General features: G+C 41.9%; 2 protein-coding genes across 4 annotated transcripts in view; both read left to right on the forward strand.

Moving 5' to 3' along the window:
- LOC309503323 (NACHT, LRR and PYD domains-containing protein 1 homolog) overlaps positions 1–12,882 on the forward strand; it is a 106,991-nt gene that overhangs the window by 49,713 nt on the left and 44,396 nt on the right. The window lies entirely within an intron of this gene.
- Positions 11,961–12,882, forward strand: part of LOC309502548 (NACHT, LRR and PYD domains-containing protein 1 homolog) — a gene marked incomplete at its 3' end in the record, with an annotated part of 42,228 nt that continues 41,306 nt past the window's right edge. The window contains exon 1 of the mRNA XM_082174952.1: positions 11,961–12,152. The remainder of the gene's footprint in view (positions 12,153–12,882) is intronic.

Genomic DNA, 12,882 nt, shown 5'->3' on the forward strand with positions numbered 1-12,882 from the left:
ATCCCAAACCTGGTAATTTTGTCAGTAGCCTAGCCTATTACGTTCACTGATTCTTGCTTCTTGCTTCTCTCTTTTCTGTCTCTTTCTTTTCATGTGAACTGAGTAGGCTACACATGCTTACATTCATAAATATAATATTATTTCTATTAAATTTTTGCCTTTTGATGCAATTAAAAGACGAGAGTGGTAAATGTTACGGACATATTATGATGGTAGCCTACAGTTCAGCCTATTATTGAATTGTATTTCCTCTTCCCTTTTATCCAAAGAGACGGAACTATTTGCACTGTATTTATCAATGGGAAATACATCATGCTAAAATAATCTGTCATATAGGCCTACTGTCTGTGGCTCACATTTTTGGGGTCGCTTGCAAGTTGCAGCAGCATGAATTACGTGATCAGCGACATATTTCTGCTTCAAATATTGTGTGTAGGTAACAGTGGGTGGTGGTTTCAGACATTATTTTATTACAGTGCGTTTGTCAGTGCCGCACTCATACTGACACTTATTCTGCCTGACAGAAAGAAAAGCTCATACTGAGGGCGGAGCGGTTTGACCAATCAGATGAAAGGGGCGTTTCAGCGCCGCCCACGTGTGCAAATGAAATATCGAACCCATAAACCGATTTGTAAACCACAAACGAAAAATGAAAAATCGAGCCAAAATCTAATTTTTCGTTTTTTAAACTAAACTAAAAAACGAATAAACGAGCTGATTTTCATTTCTCGTTATTCCATTCCAAACAGGAAATGAAATGACCAAAAACTGGACCCATACTGAAACTTGTTTTGTATGTCCACGAGAAGTGTAGAAAGTGTTCCCCTTTGACACATGGACTCTCCCAGTCACCCCTGTCATTCAGTGAGAAATGGACTATTCCAAAACTTTCCACCGGAGTTCGCGAAGTGACGGAGAAGAAAGTTGACGGATGATAACGGGAAAAGGAGATCGGCTGAATATTGTATAGCCTAGTTTGTAGAGTGGAGTATAGTATATTAGCCCAAATCGGAGGAGTTTTATAGATTGTGCGTGTGCGTGCATCACACTGTAAGTAATCACATAATTACTGAACAGTTTCAACGAACGCTAATCCGCCTGTATCAGTGTTTACATTTAATGTTGTTTACTTAATTATATTCGGCTGCTGTGACATTACTGCCATCCCATGTATATTTATGTCATTCGTTGTCAGTATTAGTTATATTTATTCCTTATAAACACCAATGCATGTTGTACCTCAGGTCGCGCGCATGCACTCATAGTTGTTTACATTATATCTCGGTTTGACCGCACATGCAGCAGTAGCCATGCTCGCATGCACAGCTCGTGCACAGCTCGTGTACAGCGTTAGCGCACACACATCCATTCCTACTTAGTCAAGTATTTCATCATAGAGATTGTATTGTGTTATATTTTACCCTTTATTCATCAGTAATTTACCAAATAAGCTTTATTCATATTGTTCTTGTGTTTTATGTTTATATTCATATTCATTTCTGTATTTTGTATTCACAGAACCACACATCTATGCACCTTTAATAAAACAACGATTTGGAATATAACCTGAGTGAGACATCATTGTTCTGACCGGACAACCTGTAGCCTTCAGCAAACCTGAACTAGCAATTAGAGTGAATACTCACAAGATTTTTCATGGTCCTTCGAGCCGGATAGGTGAATTGCTACAGAGATGTCTCAACCCGAGAGAGAAGCGCCTGTCGTGCATCCACGAAGACAGATCAACCCACCGACTCATTTAGCGGACTACGAGCTTGGTGAGCCATTGCCACATCGACAGCCACTCCCAGACTTCAGCCATAGCAGAGTACAGTCACCAAGTATGGTAGGACGGACCCAATCGACTTCTCCTATCAGTCAAGAGTTAGATCATGATAAGTGGACACTGAGAGATGAATGGCAAAGTGAAAGATCCGATGGGCGAGGAGAAGAAGTAGAGCTTAAAGCCATGCTGCAGGTGATGAAACGCGAGAACGCCGACTTGCGGCAACAAACCAGCCAGCTTCCAGAGATTATTTCAGCATTACAGGAGATGCGACAACAGAATGCCATGTTACATCAGGAACTTCAAAGTCTTAAGGCAGAAAGGGGAGCCCCCTTCAGGCCATTGACTGTACCAGTGCTATCTCCAGGTCCCTTTTCTCCAGTGGTGAGCCCTGAGACTCCACAACGGTTCCGTCCTACTCCAGCCCCACGGACAAACCCACCAACTCCACCTACGACCATGAGAGAACTGTGCCCAGCTACAATGGATGAACATCCTGGATTAGCTGAGGATTTCAGTAACATGGACATTTCCTCCTCAATACATGATAAAGTACCACCACAAGTGCGTTACAGTGACCCACCTCAACCCAGGTACTCTCGTTCCTCCCAACACATTCCAGCTTATCAGTCAGAGTTTGAGACCCCAGCATATGAGCGTATGCCACCTCCGCAACCAGGCTACAGACAAGCGTATTATCAGCCTCCATCAATGCAGGAGAAAATGTACAGAGGCCCTTCTCCAACCATTCCCTTCCTAACATCCCCTGATCCTAGAGAGTTTTCCAGACTGAGAATAGCATTGGAGAACATTTTGCCTGAAGATGCAACAGAGCGATTCAAATATCAGATCCTCACTGACCATCTTAAGTTGGAAGAAGCCCTACTTGTGGCAGACTCATACAGTAACTCAAGCTTTCCTTTCACAAACACCATGAGAGCCCTCAATAAAATGTATGGCCAGCCCCATCAGCTAGCCTTACAACGCATTGCAGAACTAATGGATGGACCAAACATTCGCAGTGGAGATGTGAAAACTTTTCGCATGTTCGGTCTCCAAGTGCGTTCCTTGGTCAGTATGTTGGAACAGCTGGGTCAGAAAGGCAACGTCGAGTTGGAGTGCGGATCACATGTGTCCAGACTGATGAGCAAACTGCCACATGATCTCAGGTCCAGTTTCAAGAGGTACACACATCCTCTTCATGTCACTATCCCCACATTATTGGACTTTGCGGACTGGCTTGAGTACGAGCTACAAGTTCAGGATGACCACACTGACTATACCAGTCAGTCTAGAGTTTCGACAGTGCCGAGGAGGGAGCTGAGGAGAGACTCTAGGCAGCCCCGCAAACCCACTACCATCCTCCTTGGTACAGAGAAACCAAAGGCCAGCTCAGCATCACCAGTTTATACACCCAAACCAACTGCTGCTAAGAGAGAAGGGGTGAATGTTTACTGTCCATACTGCGACAACAACAGACATTTCCTGAATGGCTGCGAGAACTTTGAGTTACTCAACAAAGAGCAGAAGGTGAATTGGATTAAAGGTCAAAATAGATGTTGGCGCTGTGGGCGTGGTCATCATGCTGCCAATTGCACACTGAAAGCCCTCTGTCCATCTTGTAACAGAAAGCACTTGCTGGCCTTACATGATGTAAATGACCAGAGCAGAGCCACAGAAGAATCGGTTCCAGCCAGTGCAGTATTGTATGTGGATCGTCCAACCTGTGACAATAAAATTCTGCTGAAGGTGGCTAAAGTTCTGCTCCGAAATGGCAACAAATCCATGGAGGCATATGCAATTCTCGATGATGGGTCAGAGCGGACCATCATCTTACATGAAGCTGTGCAGAAGTTGAATCTGAAGGGACAGCCAGAGGACTTGGTTCTCCGTACAGTCAGGCAAGATACACAGACCATTCATGGGGCGGCTGTGACCTTCACTGTGTCTTCAGTGGCTAACCCTCGTAAGGCTTTCAGGATACGGAGCGCATTTACAGCCAGCAGCCTGGGTTTAGCAGAGCACACGCATCCCGTCAAGGTACTTCAGAAGAAGTACAAGCACCTTGCAGGCCTGCCACTACAGCACCTTCACAAAGTGAAACCAGTAGTTCTTATTGGTTCTGACTGCCCTCATCTCATCACACCCATAGAACCAGTCAGACTGGGTCCACCTGGTGGCCCTGCTGCTGTGAGAACACGCCTAGGGTGGACACTACAGGGCCCAGCACAAGAACTAACCAGCAGACTTTCCCCACAGCAATGTCTTTTCACCAGCTTACAGCCCAGTAACGACCTGTATGCGAATGTGGAGAAACTGTGGAAAATGGACATTCTTCCATATCGAAATGAAAAGGTACTGACAAGGTCTAGACAAGAAAAAGAGTTCATCCAACTTCTCCAGGACAAAACCGTGAGAGTGGATGTTAACAGAATCCAGCGCTATGCAACCCCTCTTCTACGTGCCAAAGGTATGCCATGTCTACATGCACCCAAAGAAGCTGTCCTGCCACAATTAAGGGGAATAGAGAATCGTCTGAACAAGAATCCGGAACAAGCAGCGGCCTACCAAGAGGAGATAGTCAGGTTACAGCAAGCTGGCTACATCACGAAACTCACTCCTAAGGAGGTGGACTGTTCCAAAGAGAGCTGGTACATTCCTCATCATTTGGTGGAGCATAATGGGAAGAAAAGGGTTGTCTTCAACTGTTCGTTTGCTTACCAAGGCCACAACCTGAACGAGTACTTACTCCCTGGTCCACCACTCAGTCTTTCTCTTCTGTCAGTTCTTCTGAGATTCCGAGAACATTCCATCGCCATTAGTAGTGACATTCGTGGGATGTTCCACCAGGTACGCCTTTTGCCGGAGGACAAACCACTACTGAGATTCATTTGGAGAAACCTTCAGAAAGACAAGGCACCAGACGTGTATGAATGGCAAGTACTTCCATTCGGAACAACGTGCAGTCCTTGCTGCGCAACGTACGCGTTACAGAAGCACGTTCTGGATCACAGTGAGTCTGAAGACACACAGTTCTCAGTAGAGAAATCATTTTATGTTGACAACTGCCTTCAGAGCTTCACCTCAAGTGAGAGAGCGAAAGGTCTTGTAGACAGACTCCGCAGCCTTTTAAGTTCCGGAGGCTTTGACCTAAGACAGTGGGCGAGCAATGATCCATCAGTCATCAGCCAACTGCCAGCTGATGCTCGATCTCAAAGCAGCATCCAGTGGCTCAGCGAAGGTCAACAAGATGCACAAGAGTCAACTCTTGGGTTACACTGGAATTGCTCATCAGACACTCTCTCCGATAAGCAGTGGCGGACAGACCACCCACTTCCAAATATGCGGAGCATATACCATATCCTCGCTAGACAGTATGACCCCATAGGTTATATTGTGCCATTCACAACACGAGCCAAGGTGATCGTACAGCAGTTATGGGACAAGAAAAGAGAGTGGGACGATCCCCGTCTGCCTGAGAACCTGTTGAATTTGTGGAAAGCATGGGAGAGTGAACTGGATGGTTTACAGCACATTGTTTTGCCGAGGTCTTACTGCAGTAAAGAACTGGATCAGCCTTCCAGCATGAGGCAGATCCACATTTTCTGTGACGCTTCAGAGCGAGCCTATGGTTCTGTGGCCTACATACGAACTGAAAATCCTGAAGGTAGAGTGGAAGTTACCTTTGTAACAGGTAGATCTCGGGTAGCCCCGAAAAAGCAGCAAACCATTCCACGGCTGGAGTTATGTGCAGCACTCACAGGTGCACAACTCACAAAAGTTCTGAAGACAGAGCTAACTTTGCCCATCCATAGTGTTACTCTGTGGTCTGACTCCACAACTGTCCTTACCTGGCTGCTGTCACAATCATGTCGTTTTGAAGTTTTCGTAGGCACTAGAGTGGCAGAAATCCAAGAACTCACAGAGTCTGATAACTGGAGATACGTGCCATCAAAGGAGAACCCCGCAGATGACATCACAAAGGGAAAACTGCTCTGTGACATAGGCCAGGAAAGCAGATGGAATAAGGGACCAAAATTCCTCAGACAGACAATTGATCATTGGCCAGAGATGCCACCACCTACGACCATTGATCAGGACAGTGAACTGAGAAAGCCTATTTTCATTGGTCTGTCAATCTCCACTTCACCTCCTCCCGATCCACAGAAATACCATACGCTTTCAGAGCTACTGAAGGCTTACATCCAGTATGTTAACGGGGCGGCCACTGATATCCCAACAGCAGATGACCACAAAGAGGCAGAACTTGCAGTACTTCGTCAGAGCCAAGCTGACTCATTTCCAGATGAACTGTTCTTCCTAAGAGCAGGTAAATCCTTACCAAAAAATAGTCGTTTGCTCTGCTTAGCTCCAGAATTTGATGAGGACACCCAACTCATACGCGTTGGCGGTCGTCTCCGTCAAATCAGCCAGCTAGAGGAAGATATGATACATCCTATTGTCCTTGACTCCTCTCATCCGACTACCAAACTGGTAATCAAGGACTATGATGATCGACTACATCACCCAGGACCAGATAGGGTGTTTGCTGAACTTCGCAGGAAATACTGGGTGATACGGGGACGGGCTGCGGTCAGAAACCACCAACGACAATGTGCAGAGTGTCAGAGATGGCGGGGACAACCACATCCACCAAGAATGGCGGACCTCCCACCTGCCAGATTGAGGATCCATCAACCTGTCTTCTACTCAACAGGTGTAGATTGCTTTGGACCTTACACTATAAAGGTGGGATGCAGGAATGAAAAAAGATGGGGAATCATCTTCAAATGCATGACTTCTCGTGCAGTCCACATTGACATACTCACCAGTATCAACACAGATTCCTTCTTGATGGCTTTACGCCGATTCATCTCCAGACGTGGTAAACCCTTTGAGCTTCTGTCAGACCAAGGCACCAACTTTAAGGGAGGAGAAAGGGAATTGAAAGAGTCATTCATCGCCCTTCATCCTGAGCTTCAAGCCCAACTCGCCAGCGAACAAATAAGATTCATCTTTAATCCACCCAGTTCACCCCATTTCGGTGGATGTTGGGAGAGAGAAATCCGTTCTTTAAAGGCTGCACTTCACGTCACCATTGGCAGCCAGACAGTTACAGAAGAAGTGCTGAGGACTGTCTTCATAGAAATAGAAGGAATTCTCAACTCCAAACCCATTGGCTACACCTCTTCGGACATCGCGGATCCAGATCCAGTAACTCCTAACATCTTGTTGATGGGGCGGCGAGATGCCTCATTACCGCAAGTGGTATACCAAGACTCTGAACTCCTAAGCCGAAAGAGATGGAGACATAGCCAGCTCTTGGCTGACCACTTTTGGAAGCACTTTATTCGGCACTACCTACCCAACCTCCAGATCAGACAGAAATGGAAGACTGAAGAAGCTGACCTGCAGGTCGGGGACACAGTCATGATCGTGGACCAACAACTGCCCCGCGCTCTTTGGCCTGTTGGGAGAATTGTTCAGGTCTTTCCTGGGTTGGACAAGAGAGTCAGATCTGCGGAAATACAAGTTAACGGCAAAACCTACACCCGACCTGTAGCCAAGATTATTTGTCTGCCCTCTCTTCCCGACTAGCTTTAAATTTAATGTAGCAAATACACTTAAAGTCGGCAAATTCACACTGTGAATTTGGGGGCGGCTGTAGAAAGTGTTCCCCTTTGACACATGGACTCTCCCAGTCACCCCTGTCATTCAGTGAGAAATGGACTATTCCAAAACTTTCCACCGGAGTTCGCGAAGTGACGGAGAAGAAAGTTGACGGATGATAACGGGAAAAGGAGATCGGCTGAATATTGTATATAACCTAGTTTGTAGAGTGGAGTATAGTATATTAGCCCAAATCGGAGGAGTTTTATAGATTGTGCGTGTGCGTGCATCACACTGTAAGTAATCACATAATTACTGAACAGTTTCAACGAACGCTAATCCGCCTGTATCAGTGTTTACATTTAATGTTGTTTACTTAATTATATTCGGCTGCTGTGACATTACTGCCATCCCATGTATATTTATGTCATTCGTTGTCAGTATTAGTTATATTTATTCCTTATAAACACCAATGCATGTTGTACCTCAGGTCGCGCGCATGCACTCATAGTTGTTTACATTACATCTCGGTTTGACCGCACATGCAGCAGTAGCCATGCTCGCATGCACAGCTCGTGCACAGCTCGTGTACAGCGTTAGCGCACACACATCCATTCCTACTTAGTCAAGTATTTCATCATAGAGATTGTATTGTGTTATATTTTACCCTTTATTCATCAGTAATTTACCAAATAAGCTTTATTCATATTGTTCTTGTGTTTTATGTTTATATTCATATTCATTTCTGTATTTTGTATTCACAGAACCACACATCTATGCACCTTTAATAAAACAACGATTTGGAATATAACCTGAGTGAGACATCATTGTTCTGACCGGACAACCTGTAGCCTTCAGCAAACCTGAACTAGCAATTAGAGTGAATACTCACAAGATTTTTCAAGAAGGTTTGAATATGCGATAAACTAACGGTTTCTTTGTTTTTCCGTTTTTTAAACAAAAACGAAAAAACTAATTATCCGAAGGTACACGGACCTTATAGTAGCCTATATTATTATTATTATAGTTGGTCTAGCTATATTACAGTCTTGTTATATTAATTAGATAAGATTATTTGGATTGCTCTGGATTTTTGCATCTGGACTGGATTGATTTTTTATTTGGATTGCCCTTTTGGATTTGTTTGCTTTTTGTGACTCTTCCTTTTTCCTGGTAATGGAGCCAGCAAGAAAGAGGGAATCCTCCCCTGTCTGGGCTCAACAGAAGCATCAGTGTCCTCATTTATACCAGCTGGAACTGGCATTTATATGTGCCCCTGCATCCTCTGGTCCTTGTGAAAGGATCTTTTCCAAGGCTGGAGAGATTTTGTCCAAGAAGAGGAATCGTCTAAACCCCAACACACTTGAAATAATTCTGTTTCTCAATAAAAAATCTATTGTAATTCTTACTTCCGGACTTCTCTGTTGCAGTTTACTTTAATCTGTTATCTATAATCTGCTAAATGAATAAATGTACTTTATTACACTCCCTCAAACATAAGCACTACACTCAACACAGTGTCACTGTTGTTGTTCATACTGTCCCTATCCAAACAATTTATGAATAATTAATTAACTTAATTAAGTGTGTGTGACTCTGGACAAGTAAATTCAGACAGAGAAAGATACATATTTTATATTATACACAGTAATGGACAAATGTCTGATCATATATTTTTATTATTGCAAATGAAAGGTTACAGACATCAACAGTGAGTACAAAATAAATAAATAAATAAAATTTATTTATAAAAATATTTTTATAAAATATACATTTAAATATAAATATACAAATAAATATAAATATTTATTTGTATATTTACATTACAAATAAATATTTTTATTTATAAAAGTATTTTTATAAAATATAATTTTTTTATAAAAAAAAATATTTTTTATAAAATTAGGGAGGGAGGGAGGGCGCAACACTGGTTCAGAATGAATGAATTTGTCTGCTATTTCTTTGCACAGTAGCTAGGTGTCACTAGTGAGCAATGCTGAATGAAGCTTCGAGTAATGAACCTTTAGCTGAAGCAATGGCCTGCGAGGTCTCAGTGGTTCATGAAGCCTCATTTTGCCATCACTAGCCAGAGGCAAAAGAGTAATCCAGGGAACAGGGCAAGAAATCCAAAAACCAAGAAACAAGAAACCAGGAAAACGCTCGGAACTGCAGTGCAACAACATACAAAACTTCGCAGTGCGGTAGTGATGCTACGTATGACACTGAAGCTTCGATGCGCGTATCACACAAGCGACACAATTTCTAGTGAAGCCCCGTATCGGGGCGTGTATTGGTTTACTAGAGTCACGTGATCGATGACAAACGAAGCCTCACTTTCTGTCAAATCACGTGCGCGTTTCACTTTGGGTGTCAGAAGGCTCGAACTCCAGATCTTATTTAACGAGTCATTGTTGCCTTAGTCTGGTTGATGTGTTTGTGAGGAGAGTGCTGTACTTTGAAAGTTAATCAATATATTACATTTAAATAACCAACATTTATTTTTGCATTTTTGGGTGATTTTAGGTCATTTGGTGTTGGTATTTGGGTTTAAGGTGGGATTAGGGGGGAAGGGATAGGGTGTTGGTGTTTGGTGAAGGGTTTGTATTTAGAGCAATGGCAACAGCCAAAAATAATAAATATAATTAAAAACTTTATCACCTTTCTGTCATTCCTACAGTTAAGCACTATCAGTAACAAGTGTCATAAGCGCATTTAATAACAGATTATATCAGACAATGTCCTTATTCATTTTGTGTGTGTGTGTGTGTGTGTGTGTGGAGAGAGAGAGAGAGAGAGAGAGAGAGAGAGAGAGAAGGCCTACATTAAATCTTGTTGAATCATATAAGCTTATATTATATTTTATTGTCACACTTTAATGGGAAAATTAATTTATTTAATGAACAAATCAAACACAAACATGTAAGGCTTTTATTTGTACACATAACATTGAAACTATGGAGTGTGTTGTGGTTGCTTCATCTGCCAGAGCTTCTAACACAGGCTTCTGGCTGCTTTATTTTAAATAACCACCAGATGGCGCTGTTCTCGACCAGTTCTCGACACTCTCAAAGCTTTGAATCTTTTCCCGGAACAGTCAGGAGAAAGCCTCAGTGATTCATGAGGTTTCATTTCCCCATCCCTACAGTGCGGTGAATGAATGAACATGGTATAAATAGACTGAGACTAACAGGATGATGAGACACAGGTGAATGCAATCAGTGAATGAGGTACAGGTGAATGTGATCAGTGATAAGTGATGATGAGTCCGGGCAGTGAGTTATGGGAAATGTAGATTGTGAGTGATAATAGTCTTATGTGAAGTGCCCTCTGGTGGCTCTCAAGGGCACTCCAGCTGGTGACCGTTACAGTAAGATTTTTTATTCTCTTCTGCATTTATTTGATCAAAAATACAGTAAAAACTGTAAAATTACAATTTAACATAGGCTATCTGTTTTCTATGTCATACTAAACTGTAATTTATTCAAGTGATCAAAGCTGAATTTTCGGCATCATTACTCCAGTCATGATGATAATTCATTTTAATATGCTGATTTACAGCTCAGGAAACATTTCTTGTTATTATCAATGTTGAAAACAGTTTCATATTTTTTGTGGAAACCATGATGCAGAATTATTTAATGAACACAGTTGAAAGAACAGCATTTATATAAAGTAGTTTTTTTAACAGTGAAAAACCCTTGACTGTCACTTTTGATCAATTGAATGCATTGATCCTTGTTGAATAAAAATATTAATTTCATTAAAAAAATCTTACTGACGTCAACATTTTGAACCGTTATATACACTTTTGCTTTGTTTATTGGAAAATAACTCCCGATTGTTTCTCTGTCATCTAAGCAAGGCTTCGTTTCCCAAACGCACTGGTCCTGTGAGCTCAGCGAAGTACCAGCACCGAACGCTCTGTGATTGATTGGTTTCGTCTTATATCCAGACGACTAGGAGAAAAAGTTCTATCCTACACAATTATCCGCTAACATTCGCTTATTTTTCCACTTAGAAGCTTATTTTACGCACTGAATTGCGTGCTATATTAATAAAAATTACTGGTAAAAAAAACACACATTTGGATCGATATTTTTATGTGAGGATCGATCCTTTTCGATACCACGTATCGATATATCGATACTCAAGGATCGATCTGCCCACCTCTAGTGGTGGCAACAACACTGCTTACAATTCACGTCTGTCAGATGCCGTGCGCAGAATGAGCTGCTCCTCCTCTCAGCCATTCACTGAACATGGTAGATGCAGAGAGGGCTGTGACGGCAGGGAGAAAGCAAGACCTTGTGCCCCCCGGTGACTAATATTTGAATCGCCTCCTCTCAACCTGCTCAACATTTCGAATTCACAATGACCTCACATATTAGCCTACTATTGTCACTGTGATCATCGTATGATCTCACGTGTTGACTTGATACGCACCACTCATCTCGCTGAGTTACGCAACCCTCACCACAGGCTTCTACATGTCACATATTTGGACTGCCTTCAAATTCAGGTTCAACCTGTTTCTCATGTTTCCATAACTTGGAGTGTGCAGTTCCTGCATTTTCAACTCTACATTGAGCTCCTTCCAGTGAAGCGAAGTTATAGCACTGTCTGCCTGAAGAAAAGCAGAAGTAGAGGAAAAACCTTCAACACTGATGTTAGTTGTTATATTTAAAAAAGATAGATCATATATAAACCACATTACCTCGACCTGCAGAACTAACATCCACATTTTGGGGAGGATCAGGTAACATTTTCAACCATTTTTCTTATTATCGCTACCATCGCATAGATGTCTCAACAATGAGCATACCAGAAGTCATCTAAATTATTTTTTTGTTAGTATAATTACAAACGTCTCCGGAATTGTACTAATGTATTGATGTTTCAATACTTCAAACCACTTACGAGAGATATTAAAGATATTTTTTGTTTTTATTTCCATGAATGCTTCCCACCTACTAAAAGTTTTGCATTTTTTAAATTACTATATGTTCTACATTCTCTGTTGTAGTATATAAATGTGGAGATTGTTTGAATAGATCAAATGTCAGAGTTTTTTTTTTTCTGGTTAGCAAAAAAGTATTTGCTGTAAATCAGTTGTACACTTTTAAAAAGGTTCAGATGAAGTTTAGGTGAGAGGAATATAGACTGTGTAAAAAAAATTTTTTATTATAAAATTATTATTAATTATAATTAAATGACACCCCCCCAAAAAAAAAAAAATGTAAAGGTGTAAATCAAATTGCAAGTATGTTATCTTTGTGAACTGGTTCAACCGGGTCTTTGAAATGAGCTGTCTAAAAAAAAAAAAAAAACGTTTCCACTATCAGGTCTATGAGTGGTTTTTAAAGTTACCCATTACACTTTGGAATGTTTGGAAGTAAAACTGTCCTAAAATTAGAGTATGTAAAACATGTCACATTAGTCATTGTTTTATGTACATTGCAAATGGATAAACTTCAAGCACCTCCTGT

The sequence above is a fragment of the Leuciscus leuciscus genome (genome assembly GCF_965113295.1).
Source record: "Leuciscus leuciscus genome assembly, chromosome: 7".
NCBI lineage: Eukaryota > Metazoa > Chordata > Actinopteri > Cypriniformes > Leuciscidae > Leuciscus > Leuciscus leuciscus.